Consider the following 11,156-nt stretch of genomic DNA (forward strand, 5'->3'; position numbering starts at 1 on the left):
ATATCTACGATATAACTATATTGGGAGGTTTCTTCAAAAATTGTATCTTACTTAAACATTCTTGATATTTTCGCGAGGTTAATATTTCTACTTAAAAAGTTCTCATTATTCAGCTAATACCACTTGTAGAAATATACACAACTTTAGAAATAATATCTCGTTCGACTCTAAGCCAGCATTGACATAAATGGTCGTTTCGAAAATAGCATATCAACTGGGACCAAAGGCTGTCTAATAGCACTAACGTTATTGTTGAATAGTTAAAAGAAAAGCTTTTATCGTATCGTATGTCACACTGTCTGAATATATTAAATATAATCACAACAGGGAAAAACAATGCTGTTTAGATAATGTTAACATATAAATATTTAGTTTTAATAATAATTGTGCGGGACTGTAAGCCGAGGGGACTCTAATTGAAAAACCATAAACTACAGTATCATGAAGCTGTGAAAAAATCAAACATCTAAGTTAACGTAAAAAAAGATACGGCCGTTTATGCCGCAAAAAAAACGTATATTTCGACACCAGACCAGCTATCATGGTCGTATTTTTATCACCTGTCATGCTATGCGTCACTTTCGCACTTACATATTTGTTAGAACGTGACAGCCATGGTGACAAATGATAAAGAGCCGGCCATCATAGCCCTACTGGGAATCAAAATGTATAGGGTAGGTACTTCCCGTTGACAAAGAACTATGAAATTTGGCAAGTAAAATCGTTTACACACAAGTACAGGGAAAACTCTGAAAACTATAAATTTGTAAAAAATGTTAAATTTCTACTGAACCCTCGGTGGGCGAGCCCGACTAGCACTTGTTCGGTTTTTTTCGTTCTTGGAAGTTAAAAAAATAAACTTAAATTTGCAGTTTGAGGTGTTGTATTTATTATCGTTTTCACATATTTTTCTCCAAATTATTGTGATAAATTGCTCTTTTTCTATCTATTTCACTAGAGTTTGTTATACATTTCAACATGTTTCATCATCCCTATTGCTCCGCCCCCGGCGTCTACCTAGTGTCCACCCACCGTGCACCTAGTACCTACTCGTTGCTACGGGAATTAACCTCTAAAATGAGATGTGTAACGGGTAATCCCATTCATCTACATCTATAAGGCAGACTCAGGCAGACCCAGCTACCTATTGAGGTGTACCTCAATCAGTTTGAATATTCGAGTAAATAATCTATTCATCCGCTTTAGGTCTGCGCGCCCAGTGCTAAAATGTATGCATTATAGGGGAAATCGAGTTCAAGTTTGCTTCATTTGAATCAACTAGGTATTCTATTATAGGTATGGCAATGAATTCCAGAACTAAACAAGTTAAAAGAAATACCTACTATCGGGTTCATTCTGGGTTAATCCGGGGTTCAGTGCGTTTTTTCAGGGCACTTTTCCGGTACATGATGCAACCAATAGTCTAAGCCTGTGTATGCAGCTCGAATTCATATTGGGCGCGAACGATATGCACTGAGGCTGATATCAAATCAAGACTTATTGAAATTGGATAGTAAATTCATTTTTGAGGTAAGATTTATTCGTTTTATAGTAGATCTGAGATTTTTTCGGATTGTAGTAGATCTGATGTACGAAAGTGATGGACTAATTTCAGTTCGGTTTTAGTCCAGTAAATATATAAGAATATACCTACAGTTAATTTGCGGGCAAATTTGAATCCATTAGGTTACGTTGGTCAAGTAGGTACGACACGTATCACACTGTAGACGGAGTTCTCTGGAGAAGGCGGTGAACTGTCTTGTGACAGTTGTGAGTGTGACGTTACACGAGTGAACCCACTTGCATTAAAAATAAAATGTGCATTTTTCAAACTATCGGAGCTTAAATAATGGGTCTAATCTTTCTGCAATCAAAGCAGTGCACATGTTTAGGTCAAAGTAAATTGACAAGTATTGTTGCAATCAGCGAATTATCCAGTGACACAAACTACTACAATAATAATACGGTAACGTCATTCATATTTACCTGTTTTGTAATTGGGTTTGTCGCAGCTGGCAGAGGGTCAAACATAAACAAACTGAAACAAAAAAAAAACATTATGGTACCGATTTCCATTCAGAAAGTACACAGAATGACGATATCAGGCTATCAGTGAGCGGTTCGACTGCCGAGTCCGTGCTAAAAAAAGACTGCAACGAACCCATTCGTGCGCATATGAAAATCAAATATGAATCTCTGGCATATGAAATGACTGACTTTGCAAAGCGATCAGAGAGACGAGGAATAAATAACTGGGCAAATAACGGTTACAAGTGGATTTTAGGATCCATGTAGCCACCCATAATTGCATTTCGCAGTTGCAATCTTCCATTCATTCGTATTTAGGTGTTCGATTTTTATTGACAGACATTTTCATGTATGTATTCCATTTGTAAATAACCTGGTTAAATTATGGCAAGGTGAGGTGGCGCACTGATCCCCACGGGACTGCGGGATAATCGCCATGGAGCAAAGGCCTCCAATTATATCATGTACTTGAAATACCTCAATAAATAGTGAGGGTTACTAGCCCCATGAGGGGCACTTGGCCCACCTAACCTCAGTGCACTAGTTCCGAGTCTGGTATGTGTTTTATGTACGTACAATGTATAAGATGATGATGATGTAAAATTAAAAGTTTTTGTTCAAACTGACGAGTGTAGATAATGAAAGCTCTCATTGGATATGGCTAGGGATCACAAACCCGGTTTCACCGAAATCGAATAAACCGGGTTTACAGCCAATTGCAAAAATCAAAGCCAATTTTCTGATTTCATATTTTATACTCATCAAACATAAGTTACAAACCGTACAGTCCACCTATGTACCTACAACAATATTTAGCACAATTAAATATTACAGAAACTAGAGACATATATAATTATATATGTATGAGTGTGTCTCTAGTCTCTACTATTCTCAAATAAGATTGGAATTGCAAGTGACTGTACCAATCACGCAAGCGATACTAAACTATTTCTGGTATACTTGTGCAAAAACATATCTCGCACAAACTACACGATTTGGCTTAGCGAAAAGTGATTAGTGTTTTGAATCAGTGAAGCTATTATGATTTAGCTACGTATATTTTATAGTCTTGGACGTCTCGTCATATTTACTAGAGATGCCACGAATATTCGGCAACTATTCGGTATTCGGCTTATTCGGCCACTTTGCCGAATATTCGGTATTCCGCCGAATATTGCCTACTATTCGGCCGAATACCGAATATCTGTTGCACCTACTTAAAAAGAAAAATTGCACAATAAAAATAACCGAAAACTATGTAGGTGTATTTAGAATGTGTTCTTGGAAAGTTGTTAAATACGAAGACTCTTTTTTGAGCATTTGTTGATTAAAAAATATTTTATTTTTATCGTGAGTCTATTTTGTTTGACTCTATTCATTAATGCTGTTCAATAAAAATATATTTTAGCTAACGTCAATTAACGTGGAGCTTTGTTAATAGCGATCAGTGTTCATAATAATTGTGAATCAAAATGTTCGCATGTCATGCCGAATATTCGGTCGCCGAATATTCGGTATTCGGCCAAGAGAGGGGCCGAATATTCGGTATTCGGTATTCGGCCAAAACTACTATTCGGGGCATCTCTAATATTTACTTACCCATCCTATGTTCAATATAACCGTGATCAAAATATAACTGTTCGTTTTTTGCTAATTTTAGACCCCTATGTCTGCACGCCGATCACTACATTTTGAAAAGGAATTGCAAACTCATTATAGTTGACTAATAGAAGGTATTATACCTAAAGCGGACACACGGCCCACGTGGGCAGGTAGAACGCACCGTGACTCATCGGCCGGCTACTGACGTTTCCCGTTCTCTAATTTGATACTATACCAGCCTGTGTGGTTATTCCAATTGGTTACTTAGTCGGCGCTGAGGCGACCAGTGTAATTGTGTCCTCGAAATTAGTCATTATGGTTACTCGAAAAGCGCACTTACACTGGTCTACCATGTTCGTATCACCTTTGATAGAGGTAATTAGATTGTGATTGGATTAACATCCAACGAATCAGATATAACAGCATATATATGTATATCTACTGCTCATGACTATATCGTACGTATACATACTGTAGCTATCGCGTACTGGCCCATTTTGAATTTTTTATCATTTTTCTTTGCATTAGAAGCGTTTTTGTTTGAATTAAAATTAACTTAAACCGTTACGTTGTGTGCAGGGTATAGTTTGAGAGCTTATTGCCTTATAGGTAAACTAGCGACCCGCCCCGGCTTCGCATGGGTTAACAAATTATAGATAAACCTTCCTCTTGAATCACTCTATTTAAAAAAACCGCATCAAAATCCGTTGCGTAGTTTTAAAGATCTAAGCATACAGACAAACAGACAGACAGCAGACAAAGCAACGCGCTAAGGACGTCGGTCTCGCGTGATTTAAAATACTATATTAAGTAGAAAAAACAAATTTATAATATTTGAGTATTTTTATTTAACGACGGGTGGCCTGTGTTTTGTTACAATTTTAGGTGCTCGTATTGCCTTTTTGTGCAACTATGCTCCAACGGAATTTTTCAGCGGTTGGATATGTAGTAATAATAGAAGATAATTTTGAAGTAATTATTGTAATACATTTTGTTTCAAGCTATGCGTATATGAGCTTCGTTCCTTACCTTCATACATTCATGGCGATAGTTTTTCATGTAAGTGTTTTAAAATTAAATAAGCAAGTTATTAGCTGCGAACAAGTTGTTTGCTGTTGCTGACTACATGGCATCAATAATACACACACACACCTTCGGGACTTAAGTAGTTTGTACGAATGTAACACTGACATATAATCGTAAAAGAAAGTTCTTTATTATTAAATATGTACGGAATCGAATGGTTATCCTACCCAGCGAATGACTGTACCATGAATCCATACTGAAATACCTACAGTACATGCGCCTCATATCCACGTATTTTCATAAAAACCATCGAGAACGTGCTCGTGAGTTTTTTATGGCGGCGGTACCGTAACGAATGAGCGTGACGTTATTATCGCGGATAGACGTCAGGCAGAGTGGTACCCCGGAGCGTAAATGCAGGATGTACCTATAAACACGGGGTGAGCTGTCCAAATGAATCGGAATAGGGAAGTCTATAAGAGGCGAATCGCATCAACACAACATGTACCTGTACGATTCGAGAATATATTTAACGCATTTGGTAGAAGATTTACCCTATTTGTTAAAATAGTTTTCCTATTTATTTTCATCAAATGCAAATGTGAACGTGACTGATAATTTGATACATTAATATGAAATTCTCTGTACACGTTTCAGCAGGGATTCGACATACCTACACACGTGAATTATGATATTAATCAAATTAGTAAAATAATCAATTAGAAATCCACCTTCTTGGCAACTGACAATGTGATACGATACCTTTGTGTGCCTAAAATATTACTTTTGCGATTCCCTTCTAGTTAGTAGTTACTGTAAACTCTACTCACGGCGACAACAACCACCACAAACTACACAACAGAGTACGTCGACCTACCCACCGTCCCTCTCCTTTTCAGTGCCGTCTCGTACCGCGTTATCAATTAAAATATGTCGTTTACAGGCAGTTGTAATTACTACTATTTTCTGGGCAATTTCTATGAGTAAGTGTTCCTTAATTCAAATATATATTTTACCGACCGTGCTGGAAGTATAACAATGTCTATGTTTTAAAGATTATTTGAATTTTGGCAGTTGTCCCACCAAGAGCGAGTAAGCGATTAGCTATCGGCGATTTTCTCGCCCAAGAAACGAACAAAAGATAGGGATCCTGTGTTAGTAAAAGAGATACATATATTTATAGTTCATCGCTGGCTGTTCACACTGCCGGCGAGAACACTCGCTCTACTAGTTTGTCGCCGAGATAAGAGCGATGAGATAAAACTAGCTCAGCGGTACTCGCTCGGCAATGCTCGCTTGGTAGTTGAACTCAGGCTGCGAGACCAATAGCCCGTCGCACTCGAACACTCGCCTATAGCCGAGCGACAAAACTATTGAAGCTAACACTCGCTTCTCGCCGATCGCCCACTCGTTTCTAGTTTATCGTTCTACTCGCTTATAGCTCATCGCTTGCGGTGGGACAACTGCCTTTAGTTTGTCGAAGCGCATGTTCGCTTGAGTCCCTATGAGTATAAACATGTCTTTAAAAAAATATGAAAGAATAAGGAAATATTTCTATTATCTATTTACTATAGAACCAATACTAGTACAGTCATTGTTATTTATCAAATTATCATAGTCGTGGTATAAAAATGGAGTTCTAAATATTAAAGATAACAAAAGCTTGAACCAGTTCAAGTTTTGGCCTGAACCTCTTGCGAATAATTAATAGCACTCGAGTGGGACGTGGGAGGCCTTGCGTCTGGAAACATCAAAGCAGCTGCCGAATATATTCTATTCGGGCTGGACTCCCGACTGATTTAAACTCGGATATATGTGACGTTATCTATGAAAAGGGACCTTATTGTCGATGGCGCTTACGCCATTTTAACGATGCTCCGATACAAATACAATGCCGCCTGACGCATTGCGGCGTAAGAGCCATCGACTATAAGGTCCCTTTTCATAGATAATGCCCCATATATGTAGCAGCAAAGGCACTAGTTGCAGGTTACGGAAACACGCGTCGCTAAAACATGAAATGACCGCATTCGTAGCAATCTTAGGGCCAAATTACACCGCATAGGTATACAGGGTGCCCAGTAATTAATGGATAACCATCTAACCACCGACAGGGCACCTTAGGCTGGTCCAGAAAATGCACTTATAGGTCTAGTAAAAGTTTCGTGGTTTTCGAGATAATCGCACTTTTCTAAATTTGAAGTATGGTGCTAGCTATTAAAAAAGACTGAGGTGCCCTGTCGGTGGTTAGAAGGTTATCCATTAATTACTGGGCACCCTGTATACGCAATGCAATACTGCGTTGCGTGTCCTACGCATTCAATCACGTATGTATTGTGTGATGCAAGAAAAATACACATGCATTCGATATGACGTAGTAATGGACAGTGACGTCACGGGCTGTAGAGTTGTTTTGTTCTTACATAGCGATTTTTTTCCGAAAATATGTACTCAATCAAAAAGTCGTTTTAGAAGACCCTTACTCATTTGGAAATATCTATACAAAGAAAACAAAATCATCGCCACTACACGTTCATGGACCCCTAAACAAATATTTTTTTCTAGTTTTTATTTTACCATTATATGTAAAATTTCAGCTTTCTAGCACTAAAGGTCAGTGAGCTAAGCCGCGGGTGGACATGGCGAAACTACAAGGGTTTCTAGTTGACTATGGAACCCTAAAACGAAACCAAATTGTTATGCGTATTACACTTGATAATTGTAGTAAGGTTAATACATATTTATTAATCTTAGTTATATTTGGATCTTAATTTTTATTCAAATCTAATATTTTCTTATACAAAAGTTTCCAAACAAGACATTTGGAAACTTTTGTAAGTATGAGAAGTTATTAATTAAAGTTAGATCATCACATGCCGACCTCCAAGATGGATCCGGGAGGCGGATGAGAAGGAATATCAAAAATATGTTTTTTACTTTATGAACCTTATTCAGCTGGTTTAATGTAGGTACAGTCAGCTGCAGAAAGAGCAAACAAATTTCTATGGAAGGGAGGTCACCTCTTTCTGCAGCTGATTGTACAAATATAGAAACTGTAAAAAATGTTAACATTTAGAACACTGCAAAAGTTCACTGAAACTGACTTATTCTATGAAAATAAATATCAGACTATAGTAAGGTTATTAACCAAGTCATTATTTAATTTCACTCGGTACTCTCGGTAGTTAGGTGTTCAGTGTTGAGATGATTGAAATGCCTATGAAAAAAATGTAAAAACTCGCAAAGAGCAGTTAGCATTGCCAAAAAAATTCGCAAAAACAGCACTTTAAAAACAATAATAATACATGCATCACCTATTCAACCTATTGTAAGAACATAACATGTCACTTGGTTTGAAACAGGAAACCCTTTGATGGCATAGGTAAAAGTACATCTTAAATATATGATGGGACATAGGATTTTTAGAAATGAAATTAAATGACAGGTTAGAGTTCCCATGTCAATAAGCTCAATTATCCGTAGTTCCGTAGAAAGCAACCAACTTTTTATTTTTGTCAAAGTGACGTACACCGTAACTCAGTGGCTTTGGTCGCTTTCTGCATTGATAAAAAAATTGAGTTGGTCGTTTTCTGCATAACTACGGTCAATTATCAATGCATGTACTATTGATTGCTCCCAACTTTGTTTGGAAGTTTTTTTTGCAAAGTATTATTGGGAGACACTTTCGTCAGATCTGTGCTAATACTTGTCAACTATACATTGTTCCTTACAAACTATGTTACTGTTTCTTGCTAACTGGCAAAATAACAGCAAGAAATAGTTTGACTAAATTTCTACAAAATATATTAACCGTTCAATTGGCAATGACTTGAGACACAGAAAACACATTACCTTTGACCATCTTTTTGCACTCTTTTCATCATCATTAGCACTATTGAGCTCATGACCTTCCATCTTTATTGCCAATATAAGGTAAAATTATAATTGTTAAAGTAATGCTCCTCCTCCGAGAAAAGGTAGGTAGTGCCTTTGCGCTTTGCTTTGCTCGTCTTGGCGGGGGTACTACCGTGCCCCAAGATTATGATAAATCTACATGCTTATCAGTCGTACAGTTTAAAAAGTAGTTATCATAGGATAATTTTATCCAGAACAACCTAGTCCCGCAGTAAGCTCAATAAGGATTGTGTTTTGAGACATTAAAAGTTAGTTCATGAAAAACTTATTAAAAATGTATCATTGGCTATTTATATAGGCTAAGCCATATTTTTATTTTTCAGATACTGATCTGTATCACCCTGCTTTTGTATCAAATTTGGACTAAAATGACAGACGTGTTGGACAAATGGGGTAAAGTAACTACAAGGTGTATTTTTTTTTGCTGTATGTAAATTCCATGTTGACGTGTAAAAGTGCCCTTGTGGCCTATTTGCTGAATAAATGTTGATGTTTGATGTCTAGCTTGCAAGGAAAATTCAAACGTTGAATATTCTAAACAATATTAAGTTAGGATTAGGTAACAACTTAATTAATCAGCACTAAGAGTCATAAGGTACTACAATACCAGAACATTTAGGTCATGTGGCCAATGTGTGCCTTTTGTTTACAAGCTTGTATTAATAAAATCATGATATTAGAAAAGGGTTTATGCGTCGTTGGACTAAAAGTAAATATGGCGATGTATAAAAATGTCTAGATATAAAATAAAAATTGGTCCGAGTATTAGAAAGCCAATACTTCAAAATGTTTAAGTCTTATCAAGTCGGAATATAAAAATGACTACTTTCAAAGTATACAAATGTCTAAGTCTTATCAAGTCGGAATATAAAAATGACTACTTTCAAAGTATACAAATGTCTAAGTCTTATCAAGTCGGAATATTAAAATGACTACTTTCTTTACATAGGTCCAGGATTATAATAATACATATACGGAACAAATTCATCCCCTCGTAACATCTAGTTCTTAAATTAAAACGAATAATATTCAATAAATATGAACAAGCTAATAGATTTAGTGTCGCAACATATTTATATTTGGTCTAATATACAGATGCACATTTTTATACTTCGTCGAAATTATATACGCACGAACTTATGCAAGTAGACATTTTTATACATCGTCATATTTACTTTTAGTCTAGTGCCGCAACATATTTGTATTTGGTCTAATATACAGATGCACATTTTTATACTTCGTCGAAATTATATACGCACGAACTTATGCAAGTAGACATTTTTATACATCGCCATATTTACTTTTAGTCCAACGACGCATAAACCATTAGAAAAGTATACAAGTTTATTGACCTGGAAAACATCTAATTACTGACGTCTACCACTGACACTAGACAGCACAACAAAATATTGTGAACATAATGGATATCACCATTTAAATATACTATTTTACACAACGAATATTAAACAATTGTATATGTATAGTACCAACATTCTAGTCAGAAAAATATTAAACAGTGCACTCCATACTAACTTAGCCTTTATGACGAAGAAGCAAATATCCAAACGAACTACTCGTCGTGCGAGTTTCATTGTATTACCAAAGATAAGAACACAATTAGGTAAAAAAATGTTTACGTATGAAGGTGCACAGCTTTATAATAAATTACCGTCTGATCTGAGAGGGGCAGGCTCATTCAATGAGTTTAAAGCTAAATTATCGCACTACATTTTAAACCACTACCCACCTTAAAAAAAATAGTTGCGTGAGCGTGTACCTCTCGTCTCGAGCGACTTTGTATGCTACCGTAGATATAATTACTTTTACTTTATAACTCTGTTCTTGTGTAAGTGACTTGTATGTCTTTTATGAGAATAAATATCTTTAAACCTAACCTATTTTAAAGGCCGAAACTTCCGTGATTATCAATGCTGATTTGCAGATGATATGATCTCTTTAGAAAAGAGCAATTATGTTACTGTTATTTTCGTTGTTTTACACCGCCTGTCAGGGTATTGATTCGACTCGACAACCGAGAAAACAAATATGCTGGTAACTAATTTAGTACTTACAGTTTGTGTGTTAGTAACTGGTAAAATCAACTGTAATGAAGAAATTCACTAACCGCGTCACATTAACAGTAAAGTACAAATTTAAGTATTGGAACCGCCCAGCTGGCAAACTCTACAAGTAAAGTGCAGACTAGACGTGAGGGAGTGCGTTCACAATAACGAAACAGGACCACAGACTAGAAATAAATTCTACCACAAAAACATTGATGACATTCACATGTCAATGTCAAGGCATCTATACTTGGCCAACCAGATCTTGACAGTAGAAAAAGGCGGCAAATTTGAAAAATGTAGGCGCGAATGGATATCGTCCCATAGAAAATTTGAATTTCGCGCCTTTTTTTACTGACAAGATTTGGTTGACCAGCTATACACACCTGACCATATTCGCAAAAATGTTCGTGTTGCATCTCTTTCATGCGTCGTCCAATTCTTTGCCAAAGCCTAATGATTTAATTTCAACATACAATAAAACTAAGATTTCGACACGACACAAGTCAATAGTTATAGGTA

At 36.5% G+C, this 11,156-nt stretch overlaps 1 protein-coding gene across 3 annotated transcripts in view; it reads right to left on the bottom strand.

The window, feature by feature from the left end:
- Positions 1–10,826, bottom strand: part of LOC134661452 (ecotropic viral integration site 5 ortholog) — a 37,681-nt gene extending 26,855 nt beyond the window's left edge. Inside the window, exons 1-2 of one of the 3 annotated variants that reach the window (XM_063517548.1) lie at positions 10,644–10,823; positions 1,987–2,038 (exon numbers count right to left, since the gene is read on the bottom strand). The gene's annotated coding sequence lies outside the window, so the exon portion shown is untranslated. Of the gene's footprint in view, positions 1–1,986; positions 2,039–10,643 lie in introns of those variants that run through there. The other 2 variants (XM_063517549.1, XM_063517547.1) reach the window with 2 other exon arrangements.
- Between the last annotated feature and the right edge of the window lie 330 nt (positions 10,827–11,156).

The sequence above is a fragment of the Cydia amplana genome, chromosome Z (assembly GCF_948474715.1).
Source record: "Cydia amplana chromosome Z, ilCydAmpl1.1, whole genome shotgun sequence".
NCBI lineage: Eukaryota > Metazoa > Arthropoda > Insecta > Lepidoptera > Tortricidae > Cydia > Cydia amplana.